Genomic DNA, 25,433 nt, shown 5'->3' with positions numbered 1-25,433 from the left:
CTTGTTATATTACCTAACACTATTTGGTTTTACCCTGGTTTCATAAGTATGAGGAAAAATTCGTACTTCAAATGTAAACAGACAAGTCATTAAATAAACACATTAACTACATTCCATATTAAATTTGTATCTAATTAGAAAATTGCTACCATCTAAATGAGATCATCTTGGGGCACCTAGGTGTCTCAGTTGGTTAAGTGTCTGCCTTCTGCTGAAGTCATAATCCTAGAATTCTGGGATTGCCCCAGCATGGGGTGCCCCACTCAGCAGGTAGTCTGCTTCTTGCTCTCCCTCTGCCTCTCCCCACTGCTCATGCTACCTCTCCTTCTCTAACTCAAATAAAGAAATAAAATCTCTAAAAAGTAAGTAAATAAATAAATAAATAAATAAATAAATAATAAGATCATCCTTTATACAGCTTCCTTTTTCCAAGAAAAGCCAGTAAGAATAGTTATTGAATATAAATATTCCTGCATTAACATTGTCATTTCCCTGAGCCCTACATCTCAGTATTCATTTGCTTGATTTCTCCTCTTGGATGTACTCACATTCAATCCAGAGTTGTGCTCCCCTATTAACCTGCTTTTCTTCCTATAGCTCTTAGTTCTCTGAATGTACCATAATGCTTCCAAATGCCTAAACAAAAAAGTAAGTAGGCAATCTGAATCATTCTTCTCTCTTATTCCCCATTCAAAATCAATGCCTCAGTCAGGTTAATTCAGCTCCTTGATCTTTTTTGTATTCTATTTCACTTTACTGGTTTAATTATGGCATTTGTCATTTCATGCTTATATCCCTGGCAAAATGTGGTGTCTCACTGCCAAGTCATCATGCAGTCATCAAGCTTTCATTGAAAAAATATTTATTAAATAAAAATTACATGCCAGTCATTAGGTCTAGGTGTTGGAATACACTAGTTAAAAAAAATAGATGAAAATTCTTGCTATAATGAACTTTACATTCTGTGGCAATGTCCTGTGTGTCCACAATTGTGCTGCCAAAATATTTACAATTGCAGATTTAACAGTCATTCTTCTTCATTGTAAATCATAGGCTCCTCATTTTCTAAGGAAAAAAAAGCAAATTCTTTAACTGACAAACCCTTTATACCATTTCTTATGTTTTCTCTTTGCCTCATGCTGTATATTTCAACCTTCTGGGATCATGTGTATTATTTAGTAGTGCATGTTTTGTTTATTCCAGTCACCATGTTTTTTTTTTTTTCCTGTGGAAAGCCTAACAGTTGTTTATGGAAGACATAATAATATTTGCCAAATATTATCCATGCCTTGATTCCTGGAATAACAAAAGGGACCTAGCAGATATAGTGAAGGTAGGAATAGGGAGATTATCTTGAATTGTCCAGATGAGTCCATCTAATCACAGAGCCTCAAAATACACAAGTATAGAAGAGAAAAATCATAATAAAATGCATTTGACCCACTGTTGTTGGCAGTGATAGGCTAAATACTGATCCTCTGAATATGACTTCCTGATCCCCAGAACCTACAAATATGTTACTTAAATGGTAAAAAGGATTTTGCAGTTGTGATTACATTAATCATCTGGAGATGGAGAGAATGTCCTGGCTTATCCAGGTGGGCCCAAACTAATCTCAAGGGTTCTTGTAAGAGGGAGGCAGAAGGATTGAAGTGACAAAAAGTTGTGACCAGACATTGGAGTGATGTGTTTTAAAGATGAAGAAAGGAGATATAAGCCAAGGAATACAAGAAGCCTCTAGAAGCTGACAAAGGCAAGGAAGTAGATTCTCCCATGAAGCCCCTAGGGAAAAAAAAATACAGCTCTGCCAAAACTTTCATTTTAAAAACTAAATCCGTACTGTTTTAAGCCATGAGTTTATGGTAATGGATTATTGTATCAATAAGAAATGAATAACTGACTTTGAAGATGGAAGAAAATATCTATGAAACAAATAGGCTCTAGAAGCTGGGAACAACCCTTATTAACAGTCAGTAAGAAGAGGGGGATTTTGGTCCTTCATCTATAAGAGACGGAATTCTGCTAAAGTCCCGGATAAGAAGGAAATTCATTTTCCCCAGAGACAAAGGAATACAGCGCTGCAGCCTCCTTTATTTAACCCAATAAGGCCCATACCATACTTCTGACCTTTTGACCTTCAAAACTGAAAGAGTAATTTTGTGTAGTTTTAGGCGAATAATATGCTATTAATCTGCCTCCTACCCCACCCCACACACATACACACACAACTCTTTTCTAGGTAAATTTCTATTCACTCCTTAGGACTCAGCCATATATCTCAAACTTTAAGATTTTCCCTGTGATCTCTCACCCTCCAATCTAGATTATAGCCTGCTTATATTCTTCAATAACAATCTGTGAAAATAGATCTAATACAGCACTCCATTTACAGAATTTCAAATTATTCTTTGTCCTTTTCATTATATTTTAAATCTTCTGGGAACAGAGGCAATGTGTTTTACTGCTGTTTGAAACATTTCTAGCACAGCAATCATCCATTTGCATCAAATAAAAAATAAATGCATGTATAGAATAATCAACTTGTTTCTTCTGACACAGTTTTCCAAATCATCTTCTAGTAAGTTTGATCTAAATATAGGTGTTTAAAAAATGCTTAGTCCTACTGTAAGCTATGGTAATTTAATTAGCTTACATTATTGGTCAACTTCAACAATTGCTCCCTATTTACATTATATCAACTTAAATATACTTGCTAGGCTTTCAAGTTTATCCATAATTGTTGTCTAGCCTCATTATGCAAATGTAGTCTTCACAATTTTTGACATTTTCTCTAATCTTATCTTTATGTATATACTCATATTTTCCCTTGGAAAAAATAGTTTGTTGATACCTCTCTTGTCAACATTTTTAATCCCTTTTGTTGTAATTTATAACAAAGTATTAAGTAATAAGTAACATACCTGTACTTTATTTTTAATTTCAAATGCTTTAATTTTGTCATCTCCATCAAAGTGTAAGCATTGATTAACTTCTATAATACCATTGATAGTTTGATTTGAATGAGTTTTATTTTCAGTCTTATTAAATAAGCAAATGAAAAGTCCACAATCATTTCCTATGTCTAATACAATAATGAACTCAAAATTCTTGATTAGTACTACACAGAGCTTTGTTTGGAAAAATATTTTTGTTGCAATTTCAAGGTTAAAGAAATTTTTGCATGAATTACATCAGTGTGTACCATGTGTAACAAGTACATTTTTCAGTTTTAGAAATAATTTTGAAAATTTATAATCAAATTAATTCAACACTGAAAGAACTAGACATTAGGCATGGATAGAAGCTTCTTTTACAAAATAGTAAGATTATGATTACTTAAATACATTTTGGAAGCATATATTTCCAATTGCCACAGGAACAATTATTTTAAGTGATTTTGTAACTTTAAGGATATCCCATGTACTAGATACATTTCAAATGCCCTCCTTCCAAACCCCTGACATTTGGTATATATGCTTTTAACCCCCTACTACATTATATCAATGTTAGTTTGCAAGAACAATAGAATACAGTGAAAGTGATGGTATATCCCTTCCACAATTCGATTATAAAAGAAATTATGAATATTCCATCCTGATCTTTCTTGTTTTTCTCTCTAGCAGAAGCCATGAGTATTAATTTCCTAATGCAGCTGTAAAAAATTACCACAAACTTAGTGGCTTAAAGTTTTTTTCTTCTTCTTCTCTCAAATAAATGAATAAATCTTTCTTAAGAAAAGAAAAGATGATGAGCAGCCTGGGTGGCTCAGCGGTTTAGCGCCTGCCTTTGGCCCAGGGCCTGATCCTGGACACCCGGAATTGAGTCCCTTGTCAGGCTCCCTGCGTGGAGCCTGCTTCTCCCTCTGCCTATGTCTCTGGCTCTCTCTCTCTCTCTCTCTCTCTCTCTCTGTCTCTCATGAATAAATAAATAAAATCTTAAAAAAAAGGCAAAGATGCAAAGTTAATTTGAAACAAATTATTATTTATTATAAATGAAAAATCTAAATAATGAAACAGGGAAAGTCAGTGCTTTTTCATTAAGCATAAAGTTGCATTTTTTAGTTCATTGCAGGGAAAAATGCAATGAATAAAGCTATAAAAAATAATTACACAACAACAATGTAAATAAAATAATAGTTGAACTTGGTTATTTCATATTTTTTATGAGATAATTTTCCACATTTCCCACTGATACTGCCAGGTAGCAGCTAGCAGCTCCCTATGTCGTACAGTTTCCAACAATGGCAATGGCACAATTGGTTGTTAAACCAAATGGCCAGCAAGGGCAACAGTATCAAATAGCTATCCCTGATTGGGCATACCTCACTGACTACTCTCTATTGAAAGAAAAGTGTTAAATTACCTTGGAATTGTGTTTACATGGATTAGAAATTTATTTATTTTAATTTTATTTTATTTTTATTTTTTTATTTTTATTTATTTATGATAGTCACAGAGAGAGAGAGAGAGAGAGGCAGAGACACAGGCAGAGGGAGAAGCAAGCTCCATGCACCGGGAACCCAACGTGGGATTCGATCCCGGGTCTCCAGGATCGTGCCCTGGGCCAAAGGCAGGCGCTAAACCGCCGTGCCACCCAGGGATCCCTGGATTAGAAATTTAAATAGAAAGTCCACCAAACTATCTTGGTTTATTTAAATAATCTTAATAATAATAATTAAAATAATAATAATTAAAAATAATATCTGATTAAACAATTTTGATAAAATCTTTTTTCCTCAACACATTTATTACTTGAACTGTTAAATAGCTAAATTTCTTTCTTTTGATCCAATTGAGAACATTTTGACATATACATTTTTGTCCTTTGTAACAAATAATTTGTTCTCAACAGATCTGCCTTTCAGAGCTTACATAATCTTTGATGAAATATTAGAAGTTTTGTAATTGGACAAATCTAGATTTAAAGTTCAGTTTCTATTACTTTCTGGCTTTGGTTCCTGGCAACATTTACTATTAAAAACTTACCTTTCTTATCAGTAAAAATATGTAATGCAATCTTATTTATGTCATGAATTATTATGATAAAGTAAAATATCGTTTACAATACACTTGGCAAAGTGCTAATAACAACACCTTTTTATACTGTCATGTGAAATGTTGCACTGGTTAGGTAAATGGAGCAATAGACATTAACTAGGACTCTGCAAACAGTTTACTGGTCATCTTATACATAAAGGAATACAGCTTGAGCAACTGCCAGTTTTATTGTAAAAAGGGAAATTGTGGTAACAAGAAACAAGAACGACACCTTTAAAACACACCTGTAGATAGACATCAGGAACTGGAGTGGGGAGCTAGAAGGATTCCGAGGCACCTAAAGTTGTGGCATCCTTCTTGCTTTATATTTTACATCTGCATCATTTTTTTTCTTTGAAGATATGCTTTTTCTTTTTTCAAACTACATCATAGAAATTAGACATTCCAATGTTCCAGAGATTGTAATATTGAAGTTTTAGTTGTGCACATAGATTTACTGGTTGCTTTTCAGTATTCCATATTCCTGGCAGAGTATTTCTGATAATCACGACTTGGTTTGTGTGCCCACCATTTCTCAGATGCCCATGTCAGGAGGCTGGGATCACACTTTGCATGTGTGATCATTGCGGGAGGATCCAGATGCAGTTTTAGGAAAGGTGATGCAGGCACATAGATCTGAGGACCCAGAGGGGGTCCCACAAGTCCAGCCAAGAGGGTCCTTGGTTTCACACAAGATAGAAATCAAGCTTGAAACTGAGAAAGTGAAAACAGCTATTGAATAGTCTAAGTGACAGTTAGGAAATAGTGTTGCAGTATTGCAGGGTTCTTGTCTCAGGGAGTCCAAGAATGAATCTTGGGGACACAAAAAAGTAAAGTGATAGTTTATTTCAAGTGAAGTTTAGAACAGAATGAAAGCTCTTTAGAGTGAGAGACATTCTCTAATAGGTTGCCAAATGATGTAATTTTGGAACGTTGGTGAGGTCCCAAGCCTATGACCAAGAAAGAATTCTTGAGACATCTTTGGTGCAAAAAGGTGAGTTTATTGAAGCGCAGGGTCCTGGACCTGAAGGCAGAAAGAGCTGCACCGGGGTCATGAGGAGTGGCCCATTATATACCTTCAATTAGGAGGTTAGGGAAAGGGTAAGTCTCTAAGGAATTTGGAAGCAAAATTTCCGGGATCTTGAGGGGGCTAGTTATTGTTAGGAAAAGGTCATTTACTACTGTCTAATAAAACCTTAGTTGGAAAAAAGCAAAAACAAAAAAACAAACAAAAAAATAAAATAAATAAATAAATAAATAAATAAATAAATAAATAAATAAAACCTTAGTCGTGAGCCCCTTCAGATGTATATCAGTGGGTCATATGCTTGGGGGATAAGTGCCAACATGTATCTTGGGGGTAGAGATAAAGGAAGTTTCCATAGGAATTTTTATATTTTAAGATAGACTCACAGGATCCTCAGGGTATGGGAGTGAGGGAGGGATGGGCTAAGATTGCCTTTTGCCCTAAACAGAGTGTCAATATCCAGGCCTTTAAATCCCTAAAGGAATGTCACTCTGCCTGTTTCAATGACTTGTCAGTAGGCTGTAAGTAGTAAGGAAATTTAGTGATTTTTCTTCTTCCGTGTTTCCCACATCAATAGCAGACAATGTCTGGAAGACTTAGAAAGGAAAAGAGAATGAGTCTTGTCACTTGGAAAGGGGTTTAGGGTACATGTTCCCTCAGGAATCCAGGGTAGGTTCCAATCAAAAGCAAGTGTCAGGTGAACAATAGGTGTTATTCCATACATCACTGAAGGTCGGGGTATTGATGGTATTGTCAGCTGAGGTTTGTTCTAAGCTAATGTCCTGATATGGGTTTGGGATCTGTCTCTTCTTAAATGTTATTAGGTGTTCGGGACCTAAGATAAAACTCAGAGAATGACTAACTTTTGCTTTCCCCTTGAAGTGAGAACATAGCTTCTTTGGTTTATTCAGAGACAGAATATACAACACAAGTAAATAAGGCCTAACAGAAAAATGGCAGAGACCGAGCCTTTCTAATGGAGTCCCTTCAGCTTCCCTACATCAGAGGGATATTTAGTGGACCGGACCCACGCTGAAAATAGTGCTTCTTATAAATACATGCACATTTGGGGAATTTCAAAGCACAATGCATTAATCAAATAGATCTCTCAAAGTTTTATTCATTGTTTTTCAGAATTGAGTATATCATTAAAATGTTTATGAATTAAAAAGCTATTATCCTAAATTGAACCTTTAAACTCATGAAATGTGAGCCCTTACTAAAATAAAGATGATTACCACAGTCAGCATGGATTCAGAAAGAAAAGTTTTGCTACACTAATTTTGCTGTTTTCCTTGATAGAGTTTGTGAAGTTTTGGAACATAGGTGAGGTCTGGAGCCGACGATCAAGAAAGAATTATTGAGACATCTTTGGTGCAAAATGGTGGTTTTATTAAAGCACAGGGACTGGACCCGTGAGCAGGAAGAGCTGTTGCCCTGGGTCTGTGAGGCATGGCTGATTACACACCTGGGAGTTAGGAGGGGTTTGAAGATAGTGTATTCTCTAAGGAATTTTGGAAGCAAGGTTTCCAGGACCTTGAGGGGGCTAGCTATTGTTGGGAAAAGATCACTTATTACCATCTAATAAAACCTGAGTCATGAGACCCCTTCTGATGTATATCGGTGGGCCATGTGCTTGGAGGATGATTGTGAACATGTATCTTGGGGGTTTAGAGATAAAGAGAAATTTATAAAGTAATTTTTTTTTTTTTTTTTATATAAAGTAATTTTTATATGTCAGGGTAGACTTAGAGGTTCCTGGGGGTCAGGCTAAGATTGCTTTTTGCCTTTAGCAAAGTATGAACATCGAGGCAGTTATGTCTGTGGTGGAATGTCACTCTCCCTGTTTCAAGGACTTGTCAATGTGTTCTGTCCTCAGCTAGTCCTCTGTTACCTCATCAGAGTGAGTAAAATGACATTAGGCGTGATATTATAGACTGGATGTACATGTATATCTGATGACGTTTTGGAATATAGGTGAGGTCCAGAGCCGATAACCAAGTAAAAATTCTTGAAACATCTTTGGGCAAAATGGTGGTTTTATTAAAGCATGGGGACAGGACCCATGGGCAGGAAGAGCTGCTGCCCCGGGACTCTGAAGGGGTGGCTGATTATATAGCCTGTAGTTGGGGGAGGTAAGTAAAAGGGAGATTTCAAAAGGATTTTCATGTGCTAAGGAGGACCTACAAGATACTGGAGGCCTTGCCATTATCAAGTTAAAGATGGTTTTTCCCTCTAGGAAGGCATTAAACATTAAGACAATTGGAAGCCTCCTGAGGAATGTCACTTATATCCCACCCTGGGTGAGGGGTCCTTTGTGGGATATCAGTTTGTGCTTTGTCCTCTGCAAGCACTCTACTCCCCATCATATCCATAGCTCTTGTTTGGTTTTCTTGTTATTTCTTTAACTGTCTGATGGAAATCTCTACTTGTAAAAATGATGAGTCTTTCTTTTTTCATCATTCACTCGTGAGTTATATTTAAAATTTAAATTTTACAGTTAAAAGTATGAAGAAAAATCAGTCTTTTTCTATTTTGGAATTTTTATGCCCAAGATTGCAAATCCGAGATACCACCAAGGAGCCGATACCAATGCAAACACACGAGAGTTTATTTACAAGCTAGAGCCTGGGTCCAAGTGTACCCGATGCAGTGGAGCAGGGACTTGGACCCCGAGACTAAGAGGCATAGCAGCTTTATAGGGGCCAGTGGCCCATGGGATACACAGAAAGTTGCACAGTCATGTCGGTCCACACGCAGGTGGCCGAGTGAATTACACCTTACCCTATAGTATCCATTTGAGCTGGCCCATTACTTTGGTCAGAATCCGTGCGCAGTTTTGGGGGGCACAAAGCAGGGTTACATTGTTATGAGCCGGTTTCCGATTAGGGTGTGCCCAGCAGCTTGACTAGGGTGGGGCAGCGCCTTAAGCAATAAGCAGGTTATGTGGGGGTCACACAGGAGGTGGCAGGTGCAGCACAAAATGGAGTTAGTCCTGCTCTGCTTGTCCAGGGGTAGGGGATTTTTGTTAAATTTCCTGAGTCCCACAGAATTAGCCTTGAAAGGACTTTGCAGGATTGAGAAAAAAAAAATAGTGGTATCTACTAAATGACCAATAATGAATGTAAATATTGTTGTTATGCCACAATCACAAGCAAAATATGCAACTTTTTGTTCATTAAAAATCCATTCATGCTAATATTCTTTCATTTTTTTTTCAAAAGCCAAGACAGAGACTGAAAAAGAAAGAGAAGGACTGGTTTTTCCTCCTTAATTTATCAACACTTTTATCACCTTCTTTCAGTTTCTTTATTTCTCTTCTATAAAATTTTTATGGAAATTAGCTTTTTTTTAGAGAGGACATTTGTCCACCAATAGTTCATATCAAGAATTTCACTTAACTCTGGGTTGAATAATGATAGACAGCAAAGCTCTCTTCCCTAAAAGTGTTCCTCTACCAGGTGTGGTAAATGTGTGACTAATGATTACTGCTTCCTGCTGTGTCTTGCTTAGTTTGGTAATTAGCTCCCTCAGCTGCTCTCATTGTAAATGAAGGGGTCCTAGTGAGTCATTTAAAGAGGCTGAATGAATGGATAATCCATCATGTAGTCTTTTTGAAAAAGCCCATTTATAGGGGAAGGCACACTAGGTGGTAAGTAAGGTTCAGCAGGAGAACTTGTCAAAACATAATCTAGTTTTGTTTGCATTGGATATTTTCAAAGTCAAACCTCAGAGTCTGTTATTTGGAGTTTTAATGTCCTTCCTTGTTCCACCTTAAGACTGATAACATTAGAGGAGGAAAGCATGGAGATTAAAATATACATGTGCCAAACTTCTGAATATGTCCTTAGTTATAACAGATATTTGGCAAAGAAGAAATTGTGAGTATGTCTTGCAATCTGAGCAATATGTTAGAAATAATAACTGAATTTGCAAACCTGCTTTAAAAGACAGAGGGTTATACCTGTGTCTATGAGAAAACTATCAATTCATTTAGTGTATTGTTTGAAGCCTTGGCTTGTTTTATTTGTTTTTAACTATTTATGGTATGCTTTGTTGTTTCTGAATTTTGTGCAAATGCTGCAAATTTTCTCAGTGGAATTGGGGATGGAAGATAATGCACATCACAGCAAAAAATGTGCTGACCATCTTAAACAGATGAAGAAGACTCTGTGAAAGACTATTTTAATAGGAATGAAAGGCCAGGACTAAGTCTGAACTTAAAGCAGGGTGGTGGTAGTGATGTAGTTTTAGAGGTGAGGTTGGGTAAAGTGAGGTCTGGAGCTAAAGACCTAGACCCAATTCTTGATATGCCTTTGGTGCAAAATGGTGGCTTTATTAAAGCAAGGGGACAGAACTCTTGGGCAGAGAAAACTGGTGCATCGGGGTTGTGAGAGTGGTTGATTATATACATAGGAATTGGAGGTAGGAAAAAAAGAGGTTTCAAAAGAACTTTCATATGCTAAAGAGGACCTACAAGATACCTGAGGCCTGGCCATCATCAAGTTAGGGTTATTTTCCCTATAGTAAAGCATTAACATTAAGACAATTGGCAGCTTTCTGGAGGAATGTCACACATATCCCACCCAGGATTGTGTGTGGGGCCCGGTGGGTGGGGTGGGGGTGGGGTTGCAAGGTGTCAACTTGTGCTTTGTCCTCAGCTTGCCTTCTGCTCCCTCATCAGTAGGCTTTAAAGCTTGGCATAAGCTGGTAGGAAAGTACTGTAGGATAGAAATCCATCTGAATTTGCTAATTGGCTTTAAGATAGGTGGTAATTTTACAACTTGGAGCAAAGCATTCATCAAACCAAGGCTTTCTACTCTCTCTCAGAAACCAGGAGATGGAGTGCTATCTCCTCTCAGGATGACATTCCTAGGTTGTGAAACTGGCTAGAAGCTTTAAAAAAAATTGTGTGGACATCTCAAAGAAGCAGAGAAAAGAATTGTAAATTTTCTAAAGTAAATGTTCTAAGAAAAGGGAGATTAGAGCCTAGTGTCAGGAGGAAGACTGTCTAAGTTGTAGTAAAGTTCTGGGGAAATTAAGTTTCATAGTCATGGCCTAGGGAAGGGTATACTAGGGACTTCATCTTTATTTTCAACTTTTAGTTAAAAATGTAAATATAGAAAATATGAGAATATTTTAAGATTTATGAAGGCTTTGAGATATTGAATATATTATTTACCTACGGTGATTATGATATTAACTATTCCATATGTCTGCAATATTACAAAATTTAACATCATTTCTTCATAAACTTAAAGTGACTAACCCGATTTTGATAAATATTTTATACTTATAAATGAGCTATGTATAAATTTATATTATATAATTGATTTGGTCATGTAATATCTGGGGAAATTCATTTGGCTATTTGACCTTTGGAAATGTTGATTATTAAAGGCAGTTATTATGTGTTAAGTACTTTCTGTGGTCAGCTTCTACAGTAAGAGTTTATTAGCACGGTCTCACCAAATCATTATAACAATAAGTATTATTCCAGATTTACAGATAAGAAAGAAATGAAAGCTTGTCCAAGGATACAGAGGTAACACAAAGAATTATCTCACTCACCTTTGGCTCTTTTGACTGCACACTACTCTGGCTCCAGACTCCATCTTCACTCTTGTAACAACTGATTTCTCCAGTGAGATCTTAAACCTATATCTCAACCCAGTCTATGACAAAACACATGTAAATTCTATGCAATTAAATCATTGCCATGCTTCTTAAGATTCTGAATGCATTATCTATCACAAAGAATAATCTGATGGTTATCTTTTAAAAAGAATTAAATTCTACCTTTTCTTAACCAACAAAAAAAGCCTCAGTGCATACTATAAGAAAAATTAAGTACAAATTGAAAATGACACTTGAATCTTACTGCTTTATTAAGGTAGGGCAGTAGGACCCAATGTTATCTAATGTACATGGAAACTCTAAATCTTAAATTCAAAACACACTAACATTTGGAAGATTTCAGAAAGACATGCAAAATGGTAGGACAATTAGCATATGATCCAGACAACCTAACCTTCTTACATTAATGCTGTGGACATTGTCCAGGTAAGACTCACAGCTGCTGTCGATACTATTTTCTCTTACGGATATAGCATCAACAATTATGTTTAAAACTATTTTCAGAGCCAAGTATTCTTTCTGTGAACCCTCCACATGCCCCCCCAAAAAAAGAAAGAAAGAAAAAAGGAAAGAAGGAAAGAAAGAAAAAGAAAGAAAGAAAGAAAGAAAGAAAGAAAGAAAGAAAGAAAGAAAGAAAGAAAGAAAGAAAGAAAGAAGGAAAGGGCTTTGTTCTCAATTGGATGAATGGCAAATATTTGTTCTCTTGTTTGCTAATAAAGATAAGTGAAAAGGTGTGTGAGTAAAAGCACTTAGTAACTTCTTAGTGATCAGTAGGTATTGTGAAGTGAGTTGTTTGATGTAACTATCAATATTCAGCAATGTAACTCTTTTAAAGGTACTAATGACTGAATGAAGATGAAAAGCAGTTTTATGCTGGCATGTGTACCTATGAACAGATCTATTGCATAATTCTGAAATGAAAAGGCGGATAGTAGTAGGTTGTGTGCATGCTGGAGAAGGCATTACATAAAGATATGGTTTGTGAAATAGAAGTAAAATTTGTCTAATAAGCAATTAGAAATTTGGATTCTATATCCGGCTTAGCTACCTAATTCTAGCTTTCAGGTTTTCAGTGTCTTCATTCAGAAGGCCGTCACACGTAGGGATTAAGAACATTTCAGTGGTCCTGAATCTTAGTACCTGGTCTGCCATTTACCTTTAAGTCTAATTAGCTGTGTCTTTTGAATAGTAAAACAGTAGTCATTTTCTTGTAGGATGGCTTTGAGAATTAAATGAGATATGTGTTTAGAGTACCAGGTACAGTATCTCATACACTGCTGTCGATAAATATTAGCTGTTGCTCTTTGGAATAGAGATAACAGTCTTTGTTCCATTACCCATTATTATTTTGTAAAGATTTAAGGGTGAAATGGATTTAAGTTTAGTTTGTAATGTTAGGGGAATGTTACAACGCACATTTTAAAAATCATCATTCTTATTAAATCCTCTATTTATTCAAAAGTCCAATATAGCAAAAATTATTCAGCTTTGTATGGGGCAGATAGTGTACTTCCCTTATGCAGTTTCTCATGATTTATGTCAGAATGGAATGTATACCAAGTTGGAATTTAAAAATGCACTTGCGTATAATGACTATCATAATTAGCCCAGTTTCAGAAATAAAAATCTGTTTCTGTTGGCAATACTCTGGTCAATTTAGTTCTTCTAATTAAATGATATTTTCTCTCTCACTGTTTATTGAAGTGATCGTTTGTAGATCAGCAGTAACAACTTTAAGTAGGACACTTAACTGGGATATTTAGCTATCTTTTTGATACCCCCTTGAGTTTAAATAGCTAATATACCTCATCTGGAGACACAGATTCTTTTCAGTGGGACTAAGTTGTGCTTTCACTACTAGTTTCATATGAAATATTGATAAGGAGACTAGATGAAGGAAGAAAAGAAAATGAAAACAGTAAAAACCTATTGTTTTCTTGTAGATATGATGATATTCAGAATGACTTGGCTTGATGACTAATGGAGTACCTATGAAAATGAATTTAGACTTGATTCCAAAAGTAATGCTAAGCCACTAAAAGATTTTCTCAGAAGAGCAACACGATCTGTGAACTTTACCTTTAATAGTCAAGTGCCTACCTACACAGTTGCCATGAATGAAGAAAGGCACAAATATGATACTTGATCTTCCATTTTTGTAAGAAACAATATACTACCATTGAAATAAACCTTTATCTTTGTTTTGGTGTCACTTAAAGTGAGTGAATCAACTTCATTTCTAGTTTCCTTATCTCCAGAATATCTTAATTAGGATTAAGTAATTTAATTAAGTATTAAGAAAGAAAGCCATTTGCAAAGACTTAGTAGAATTATTTAAAAATAATCTGTCATGAAAAAGATATTTCACTTCATTTCACTGATAAAAATGAGTAGATTTGTTGAGAACATTCAATGTATTTGTATGTTCATTGATAAAACTAATGAAATTAAGACAATATGTCAAGGCATTATAATTTTCAGTGCTATAAACATTTCTTACTTTATATACTAGGGCAGTTTTGCCATATCCTTAGATATGCCCATTCTCCTTTTCCACTTGTACAATTATTATGTGTAAAATATGATCCTATGAACACAAACTTGTCCCTAGGCCAAGCATCTGATGGAGAGAAATACTAAAAAGGAGAAAAGGAATTTACAATACATTTAGGCTCATCTTTCAGGGATGACTACAATTTGTACACCCAGTATTCTAGAAAACAGTATTTCCCATCACTAAAAGTTATCTTTTTTTGCAGAGTATCATATAAACAGCATCCTACAAGATATAGCTTTTGCAATCTGTCTCCTTTTTACTTGCAAAATACAGTTAGGATTTATCTATGTTGCTACATGACTCAATAGTTTATACCCTTTTAATGCTGCATAATATTCCATTTATTGAATATAGCAAAAGATGTATGTGTTGTTCCCACCTTTGGACATTTATAGTAAAATTTCCACAAATGTGCACATACAGGTTCTTGTGTGAACATAAGTCTTCACTTTTCTTTGGTAAACAGGTAGGCATGGGATTGCTGGGTCATTGGGTAACATATATTTAACTTTATAAAAATGTCAAAAAGTAACTACCATTTCTCTTTTTCACCAGATTGTATGAAAGTCTGGAAACTCAACACCTACACAATCAGTTAGTATTGTCAGAATAGGTATGTAGTAGCATCTTGTTTTAATTTGCAATTTTCTAATGACTACTGCTGTTGAGCATATTCTTGCATGCTTATTTGCCATTATTTGGTGAGGTATCTGTTAAGACATTTTGCTGAACTTTGTATTTTTTTCTGATTTCTTACTGAGTATTGAGTTTGAAAGTTCCTCATTCTATATTTGTTATCATAAGTGCAATTTGCAAATATAATTTCTCTGAGTTCACGGTCTGTCTTTTCATTTTCTTAATAGTGTCGCATATCAGAAGTACTTGATTTTTCATTTTTAATGAATATCTCAAGTCTTTAGTGAACATGGTAGCATAGACATTTTTCCTGTTTATTTCTAGAAATTGTATAGTTACATTTTACATTTAGGTTTATATTCCATTCTGAGTTAACTTCTGAATAATTTGCAAGATATAGGTGAGTTTTCTTATATTTTTGTGTTTACACTCAACAGTTCTAGCACAATTTGTTAAAATAGTTACCTGTTCCTTAGTTAATTGGCTTTGATCTTAATTACAATTCAGTTGACTGTGTTTGTGTGCCTGTTTCCAAGCTCTGTGTTCCATTCCATTCTGCTGTGTGTCTATACTATAACCAATACCAAGTTATTTTTATTACTATAACATTAAAATTATTTGTTTGCTTCTATTATATTGATTTCTGTCCTTCATCATTGCATTCTTTATGTTTGCTTTTGATTTAATCTGTCCATCTTTTTTATAGTTTCTTAATATAGAAAGTATAGTCACAGTAAAAATAAATGCTATAAATTTTGTAATTTAAAAAAGAGAAATATATTGGTTTAAAAAATAACAAGGTCCAGATTTTCATGGAGAAATAAAAATGGTTTTATTGTTGCATATGTACAAAATAGAATTTCATAGATGGACAAAACATATTGAATTGTGGCTACATATATTAACAGGAAATTCTTTTAAAAATATGTGAAATAAAGCAAATTAAAATACTGGTATAAATGGGAGAGCTAGCAATCAGGAAACTGATGTGCGGTTGTTTGGAAGATCATCAATCCCTATAGAGAGCTGTTGATAAAAGGCAGAAGCTGCCACAGCAGTGTTTGAGTTAAGATCCACAAATTTGCAGCCTCTTTCTACCTTTGATTATTAGCCATGAAGTCAACCATCTAGACAAAGAACAGCATTAGAGAAAGATGATAATAGGTGGGTACTGTAAAGTTGGGAGGGGATTTTATTTTTTAATGAATGAAAGCATGAGAGAGAAATAGAACTGGCTTCTTGTATAATAATGTAATAATGACTATTATAAGACAACTTCATTCTTTTCAAAATGTTGGCATGTTACATTATGTCATTTTAGTTTCAAAGAATGTGCCGGGGTGGAACATTTCAGGCTGGTAGTGTTACATAAGTTTTTTTAACAATGTCATTTGATCTGTTTCCTCATTTAGGTATTTACAAAACTGTGACTAAAACTCCGGTCCAATTAACTTGTGGTGTTGTGAATTTATTTCACTTTATTGTGAAATTCAAAATTTCTCAACCTAAATCTGTCAAAATCTGACAAAGTTGCATGTCAACATTTGCCTTTTAAATATGCAGCACAGAGTATTTGGATTTTTAATTAGCAAAGTGTTGCTTGAAAAACAAACAAAAGTTTATCCAAGAAATTTTGAAAAGCTCTTACTCAATCTACTATTTGGCATTACTCCTAAAAGATTAAAATTTAACTGTTAGTGATCACATTTTCTCTGGATTATTTATCCCTTTAATTCCCACCATATGTTGTTTGTTGCTATTACCTATTTCTTCTAGTTCTTTCTGAGAAGCCGAATGGCAAACTCTAAACACAGATGTCCAGAAAATGACATGTGTGGGCATTCAGCATTCTCATTTTAGATGATACTTAAGTTTTGTTTTTTGTCACTAAAAGTGTTCACATGAAATAACCTCATTATTCCAGGGGACACTGATTCATCAGATTTTTAATAACCATCATGCTTCTTTGTATCTCACACTCTTCGTCAATAACTGAGGTTACTATTTTTATAAAAATGGCATATGCATATATTCGTCATCAAGTAGGACCAAAAAAGTAAATAAAAAACAAAAGAAAAAAGTCACTAAAAATCTCATAACATCACAGAATATTTTTTCAAGACATACAGAGATATACAGAGATAGATGGACAGATGAATGGATGAACAGATGGAAGATGGATGAATGGATGAAATTAAGAGCTCCCTCCACTTTCACCTCCAGAAGATCTCATTTAGTTCTGTGGCTTTAAATAGCATTAACTTCCTACCAACTCCAAAATGTATATATTTCAGTAAAAGAAACCATGTTTCCTGATTTCGACCACTTTACCATCAATGCCAGCAATAATGCTAAGTTTCTCTTAATGCTTCTCCTTGACTACTTCAGTAGGCTTCTGGTCTCCCTGCTTTACCTCTTTCTTTCATGGGATTTCACCAGAGTAGTGAGAATTGCCCATTAAAATAAAAATCAGACCTTCTTATTCCCTCACTCAAAACCATAATAGGGCTTCCTGTCACCTTTACAATAAAACGCAACTCAGTGTGGCATATGTGGTCCTGCCTGTGTCCCTGAGCTGAGAGTATCTTCAAACAATTCCCCTTTGGCCCACTCAGATTCATTCATACTGAGACGTTAGGTCATTTCTTCTCAGGGCCTTGGCACTTGCTCTTTTCTCCACCAAGAATGTTCTTCCCTGGTGTTTTTTTATGCATTGCTCCTGTATTTTATTAGATTTTTGCTAAAATATGACTACAGAGAGGAATTACCTGAGCATCCTAAAATAGCCAGCTCCATGTCTTATCTCTTACCCCACTGTCTTTCTCTTCCTAGCATTTATATTTACTGAGAATTATATCGTATGATTATTTGGGTAATGTCATTGAATGTGTTCCCTGTAGAATGCAAACTCTATAGGGACAGGGAATAAGGTAATTTTACCGGCAACAACAGAGTGGCACCTAGTGAGCATAAAATAAATATTCATCAAATGTTAGGAATTTAAAGATTGATTAAATCAAAATCTGCTCTATGTTATTTTTCAAATAAAAATATTGAACTGAATCCTTATTTAACCAAGTATAAATAAATTAATATTGAAAAAATGGTTAAAATAAAGCTTTAATTCTTTGTCAAAGGAGATGCTAATTTTGAGATTCCTCTGCAGTTTAGAAAATGTAAAGGTTTTAATCATTTTTGAAAAAAATTCTATCACTGTCTCAAGTAATATCTACTGATATCAAAATGAAATATGATGGGATCACTACTCTCATTTTTATTTCCAATTCTTGTTCTTCCTATCAATGACATTTGGGTTAAATATTACTTTTACAAAATTATTTTTTGTAAAAAATTACATTTTCCCCTGATGCATGATGGTTACAGACGTTTAGGCTTTGTTTATATATGAATAGATTTATCTTTTAAATCATGGTTTCTCTTTTTTGAACAGCTCATTGTCATTTTTATTAGATTGTTGGGTTCTATTTGTCTAGCTTTTTGCAGCTTTTTTTTTATGAATGTCATAATTATGTTCTAAGTTAGAGTATACTTAAACATGTTTGCATACTTGAAAGTCAACTGTGTAGAAAAATATTAAATTTTATTTTAATTGTGCCAGAATTTTCTACACTCACTCAACCATCCTGGTTTGTATTTCTATATAGAACTATGAAGACTATTTAATGTTTCACCTTTTATTATACTTTATTGTCTCTGTATTGACATTACAAATACTTGCCAATATTTGGTTCTCCTGATCTTCTGGGAACACAGATGACTATACTTCCCAACTTGATTGCTGAAAAGGAAGACCATATGAGTAGTTCTAACCAATGGGATATGGGAGAAGGTGATAAACAAAACTTGGCAAAATTATGAAAAAGAGTTAATTGACATATGCTACCATGACAAGGAGCCACCATGTTCTAATTGGTAAAGCTAATGGATTGTGATTCAGAGCCCACTGTCAATCTACAGTTTGAACCACATGAAACTGTTTTTACTTGACCATTTTTATCCAGAAAATGGCAATCAATCTCATATATTTCAATGAACATGTAGCCTGGATTACAAACAAAGCTTTGTTAGACTATGGCATTAAAATTTAGGGTTAATTTGTTATCAAAGTTATCCCACTGGTATAAATCCTGTATGTGCTTACTTGCTTGCTCTCTCTCTCTCTCTCTCTCCATAAATATCAATAGTTGATAGATAGATGATAGATAGATAGATAGATAGATAGATAGATAGATAGATAGATAGATTTTTTTTTTAATAAGACATGCCCTTTGAATTTTCAGGATCAAGTTTCTTTTTCAGGAAACTTATCTTTTATCTTTTATTTAATTCTTCAACATGCTTTCTTTTCCATTTGAACTGTATTCTTTTGGAATTTCATATTTTTAGGGGCATTTCTTTTCTCTATATTATATAACAATCATTTTGTCTCAGGCTCTCTGAGTGTCTCAGTGGATTGAGTGTCTGCCTTTGGCTCAGGTCATGATCCCAGAGTCCTAGAACAGAGACTCTTGTCTAGCTCCCTGCACAGTGGGGAGTCTGATCTCCCTGTCTCCCTTTGTCCCTCCCCCTGCTTGTACTTTCTCTCTTGCTCACTCTCTCAGATAAATAAAATCTTTTTTAAAAGAATCCATCATTTTCTCTCAATTTTATGTTATTTTAAAATTTTATTTACTATGATTTATTCAGATTTATCCATTATAGCAACATTTTTACAATTATTGTTTTTGTCTGTTTAATTTTCAATTGATTTTTATTTCTTTTATTTTCTATTTTTGCTTCTTATTTCTGAAAATATCTGCTCTTTACATTGTTCTACTATATATTTTTCTGTTGAGTTTTTTCATGTTTTTTTCTCTCTTTCTTTTAAAAGAAATATCACGTCTGTAATCCCATTGTAAGAATGGTGGATGTTCTATCTAATACCATTGTGTTTCCATGAGTAATGCCTTTTATGGTATATGGTGTTTTATAGCAGTGTGTTAACATTTCTTAAAATTCTGATTCTTATCTTTAAGGTGGACCCAAGAGTGTCTGAAGAGAAGTGGAGTGGAGAGGTAAGCAAGGGTAGTAGTAGAGAGATTAGGAATTGGTGCAGGCAATAGTGTCAATTCAGTGTCATTGTTTTGAGCAACCTCTAACAAAATGTTTATTTTTCTTTATCTTGAGTTGTGTCTACACTGGCTTTGAGGTAAATCAAATCACCCTGTAAGTCACAGTGTTTCTGTGTTTGTATCTTCAGCTCATTGTTTTCTCTGCCTCCTTTTTTGCGGTCACATTTGACAAATTCTAAAACTAGGTACTAGTTTGTATATAATAAACACTGGTTGTTCACATACTTTCTCTAAAATCTCTACTTTGTGGGTCCTTAATGTCAAACTACATCTCTACAGGATATTTCCTATCATCAGCCCCACATCTATTCTTAGCTAACACTAATGTGAACTCAGTAAAAAAAAAAAAATATTTGGTTCCAATCTATTACTGGTAAAAGTGTTGTTTAATTCAGGATTCAACATTATTTTCAAATTGGGATGGGCTTTTTATCACAGCATGACAATAATTAGAATTAGGAAGAAAGAGTTAACTTACAGATATGGAACAAAGTGATAGATTTTGATAAAATTTTCAAATGCCAAATGGTATTTTGAGAAGTAGATAAGATGTAGTGACCACTGCTCAAATTAGGGAATTGCTGGAAGTAAGTGGAACAGACTTAAATTTTAAAAAAATTGTTTATGACGCAATATTGGAAAGTAAAGCAGACTCTAAGTAAGACTACTATGATAAAGTAAAACGATTGTATAGATTGTTAGAAGAATTCCAATGTGCAAAATGAAAGAAAAATAGGCCTTAGACATAATATAGCAGGCACTGACAATGATTAGGACAGAAAGGTCTGAACAAAATCATAAAAATAAACAATAAAAAAGTGTAAGGAATTGGGAAAATTAAGGTATTTTCCTATTATGTTATTATTTCCTATTATGTTGTTTATTTTCACACTATGGTTACATGTGAATAAAATAAACCTTGATAAAATTAAAGGGCATCTCAATCTTCCCCTTTTAAAAATACCTGACTGCATAGTATCAAGAATCCAGATTTGTAAAAACACAAACTCTTTTCCTTCTGCACCATTCATGTTAGAGGTAGAAACTGCCAAGATATACCAACTAGGCTGACATTCCTGAATTCTGGAAATGGTGTACTATGAGATTTAGTACTGTCCTCCAAGTGGCACAACCAAAAAGTAATAGATTACAAAGCAAGATGAAATCTTAGGTTTTGAGTCGACTGATGAATAACGGTGTGATTTAGAAGTAATTAAAGAGGTCTTGTGGTGAAAGCCTAAACATTTGCCCTAAAAGCTTATAGATCATATAGACCACACACTTTCCTAAGATACTTTAAGATAAAGAACAGGCAAGGAGGAGAAGAAAGGGAAGGTGAGGTAAGAAGAGAAAGAAGAACAAATGAGAGGGAGCAAGTTCTTGTTTTGTTTTGTTTTGTTTTTTTGTTTTTTTTTGTTTTTGTTTTTGTTTTTGTTTTTGTTTAGCTCTTGGGATAATGTACGAGCTGAAAGGGATTCTCACATAATCATTCTGGCGGACTTGTGGCAGAATGCAACTTTTTCTTCAATTCACCAATTTACAATGTACTATTCCAGTATTTTCAGTCTTGACATCACCTAGATTAGAGTTATTGAGGTTGTTTTTACATAGTGTAGATTAACCCACATTCCACAAAATTCCCAGGTGATAATTATGCACAGGTAGATCAGATAAAGAAAGATTAAGTGAGAAACTGCAAAAATAGTATAGAATATACATGGCATGATTAATCAAGTGTGTATTTTAATGATATATACACTTTTAAGAATTGGTTGACCATGAGGATGAAATAATTGTTGAAGTTGGATATTCCCCACCAAGTAAAGTAAATTAAGTTCATAGAAAACATACAACAAACAAAAAATATTATCATGTTGATATGTATGGCAAAAGTGAGTTTGCTATTTTTAAATCTATGCTGTAGAACTCAGCCAAATTAATGTATTTACAATTATGTAATTCTAGCAAGTTTACCTACCAAATTCTAAACAAGTCTCTGTGAGAAAACAACATTGGCATTTTCCTTGATATTTTTAGTATAGTTTGCCTATTGATCCTGAACTACTAAAAATGTACTATTTTAGAGAAAGTGTATGGATATGTGAAAGGCACATATTTCACTTCAGGTTTAATTTTATTTAAAGAGGTTGATTTAGGGGCACCTGAGTGGCTGAGTCTGTCAACTGTCTGACTCCTGATGTCAGCTCAAGTCAGGATATCTCAGGGTGGTGACATCAAGCCCTGCTTTGGGCTTTGCCCTCGGCAGGGAGTCTGTTTCTTTTCTGCTCCCTCACTCTCTGCTCACATGCACATGCACATGCTCTCTATCTCAAATAAATATTTTTTTATAAAAAGGTCAGTTTAAGTCTATATACATAGTTGTCTGAATGCTAACAGACAATCCATGTTTTTTTTTTTTTTTTTTTTTTTTTTTTACAAGTGTTCTATTTTATCCTGTGCTTGGCTTGGTGGGGTGATTCAAAATGTGGTGGATCTTCTTTTTCTTTTTTTTTTTTTAAGTTTCAGTTTATGTTATTTTATTTATGATAGTCACACAGAGAGAGAGAGAGAGAGAGAGAGGCAGAGACATAGGCAGAGGGAGAAGCAGGCTCCATGCACCGGGAGCCCAACGTGGGATTCGATCCCGGGTCTCCAGGATCGTGCCCTGGGCCAAAGGCAGAAGCCAAACCGCTGCGCTACCCAGCGATCCCTATTTTTCTTAATCTTAATATAGGCATTAAGGATTTTGCTTGTGTGAGGAAGAGGCAAACAATTTGGGTCTGATTGCACACAGAACCAACTTATTTGCCATTTCTTTAATGCACAATAAAGTCATTAAAGATTAATAAATATCAGAATGATTTTTTCAGAAGTTAGAAAGTCTCTTAACATGCATCATTCTCCTACACACTTAGTTTTTAAGAATTCAGAAGCTGAGAATTGTGATTGCAAGTTTATATTTTTATTCTGACACAACTTCAACTCCAGAAAATATTATTTTTTGGGTGTATATATCCGTGTGTTTTTCTGTCTCTTTATAGCCCAGTTGCAAAGATCATTTTTGTCCATTGTTAAATATTTTGAAATGTACATATGTAAAAAAAATTGCTATCTCTACACATGTCACAAGGCATCTATGTGTTCATAGTTCAAAATACTTGCCTAAACTCAATTTTTTTCCTAAACTCAATTTAATAATATTATTTCCATGACATATTACCTCTGTATACAAGTCATCAAGATTTTGGATTCCTTGGAAAATAACTGACTATATTTTACTTGAAATATAACACATCTATGCCAGGTCAGAAAATCTTTCTCTTGTCATATCAAGATAAATTTGGCAAGTACCTACTTATTAAAGACATATAGTTGAATACTAAGTTTTTAATAACTCATAAATTCTAGCTAAAATTTTTATTCACTGAAATCTCATATGGAAAAGTTATAGAATTTTAAGACAGCATTTTCTTAAAATAATTTCTGTGATATTCTAATTCATGTAGAAGATAGGATCTTACTTTAGAATCATACTTTGTTTATATTCCTTTTCCACGTAAATATCATGTTTCTTGTGAAACTATGATAGAATGGAGAGAATAGGTGGAGTATTTGAATCCGTGCCTCCAGATGCTTAGATTGAACTTGCCTTAAGTAAAATCAATTAGGATAAAGAGGTAAGAGCATTTCAATTTTATATTACTTTATATTACATTATGTTACATTACTTTGGCTCCAGAACAATTTTTTTTTTTTTAATAAAGAGAATTGGACAGATCCAATGTGAAATTTAAGAAGCTATGTTGTCTTCATGATCAAGTTACTTCAGACTAATAATCTGATCTTATTCTTCTCTGTCTTGGCACTTTGAGGCTGAGTGCAAATAATTTAAAGGTAAACTAAAGAAAGATCTTAATGCTAGAACAGAGATATTATCTTCTCCAATCACTTACATTGACTTTGGAGCCCACCCTGATCTGCAAAATCTTCCCAAAAAAGTTGCCTGGACCCAAGCCATCCTTAGTCACAAAGGAGAAACAAGCACCTATGGATACCTTATTGTATAACAAAACCTTCATGTTATAATATAAGGCTTTACATTTATGCTTCTCCAACAATTCTGACTTTGGTTGATATCAATGATCCTTCTTCTTAGAAGGAGGTTGAGCACAAGTGTATTTATGGTGCACATCTCACAGGTTGTATATTTACATTTAAGTCTGGGCTTTCCTTCTACACGACTTTTCAAAGTTATCAATCACACTGTGTATAAGAGATAGATACACTGATTAAAAAAGCAGATATGCCTTTTCAAAGAAAGTTGAGATACTGGAAGAACTAAAGTTTCACTTAAGAAAACCAAACTGCTTAAAATTAAACCATTTTTATGGATTCTATTTGGATGATTCAATCAAAGGTATGATTAATCCATTTGAGAGTAACCGAAAAACCCATTGATTTTCTATAAATAAAACAATGGCAAAATGTTTGTTCAGTGCCTAGAGGTATAAATGTGGCATATTGTTAGAATATGTTTCAATCCTAAAATGTTCTGTTTGGCCAATGTATGTTCAATTAAATCATCATTACCATGTGTTTTAAGAAAAAACCTGTAAGAATAAATGTAAGCTTTCTGAAAACACAGTCTAAATTCATTAAAGTTTCATTTTTATCCTTATTTTAAAGTGATGTGTAAATTGAGCATTTATACAGTTACTTTAGAGGTTGATTTATTTCAAGCTTTTAGGAGAGACAAAAATGTTTGAAATTCTGACATAGCTTTTTCATTGGGACCACGCTATGAAGAACTTACCTAAGTACTGGCACACTACTTTTTAATATTATCTTTTTTTAAAATTCTTAATTTATATGATAAACATTTAAGTTGTTTCCAATTCTTGGCTTCTTCAGTATTATTATTTTTCTTCCTTATTCTTTAAAATTTTGGTATAATACATATAGCATAAAATTTACCATTATAACTGTTTTTATATGTATAGTTCCTGGCATGAGATATGTTCATACTGTTGTGCAACATTTACTACCATCCACCCCAGAACTCTTGTCATCTTGTAAAACTGAAACTCTACCTTTTAAATTTCATTCCTCCTTCTTTCCAGCCCCTGGCAACTACTACTTGACTTTCTGTCTTAATAAATTCAGCTGTCCTAATTATCCCATATAAGCAGAATCATACATTATTTGTCCTTTTGTGTCTCGCTTATTTTACTAAGTATAACGTCCTAAGGTTCATCCATACTGTAGTGTATGTTAGAATTCCCTTCCTCTCTAGGCTAAATAGTATCTTACTGTATGCAAATACCACATTTTGTTTATCTATTCATCTCTTGATGGGTACTGGAGTTACTTCCACCTTTTGGTTACTGTGAATGATGCTGCTACATTAG

The 25,433-nt window shown here is 34.2% G+C and overlaps 1 long non-coding RNA gene across 7 annotated transcripts in view; it reads left to right on the top strand.

The window, feature by feature from the left end:
• The first annotated feature begins 228 nt into the window (after positions 1–228).
• Positions 229–25,433, top strand: part of LOC144312254 (uncharacterized) — a 215,765-nt gene continuing 190,560 nt past the window's right edge. For all 7 annotated transcript variants that reach the window (XR_013377759.1, XR_013377757.1, XR_013377755.1 and 4 more), the window contains exons 1-4: positions 229–362; positions 14,813–14,870; positions 19,930–19,968; positions 23,615–23,702. This is a non-coding gene — a long non-coding RNA (uncharacterized LOC144312254). The remainder of the gene's footprint in view (positions 363–14,812; positions 14,871–19,929; positions 19,969–23,614; positions 23,703–25,433) is intronic.

This window comes from Canis aureus, chromosome 4 (genome assembly GCF_053574225.1).
Source record: "Canis aureus isolate CA01 chromosome 4, VMU_Caureus_v.1.0, whole genome shotgun sequence".
Classification (NCBI taxonomy): Eukaryota; Metazoa; Chordata; class Mammalia; order Carnivora; family Canidae; genus Canis; species Canis aureus.
This window is presented reverse-complemented; position numbering and strand designations above follow the sequence as displayed.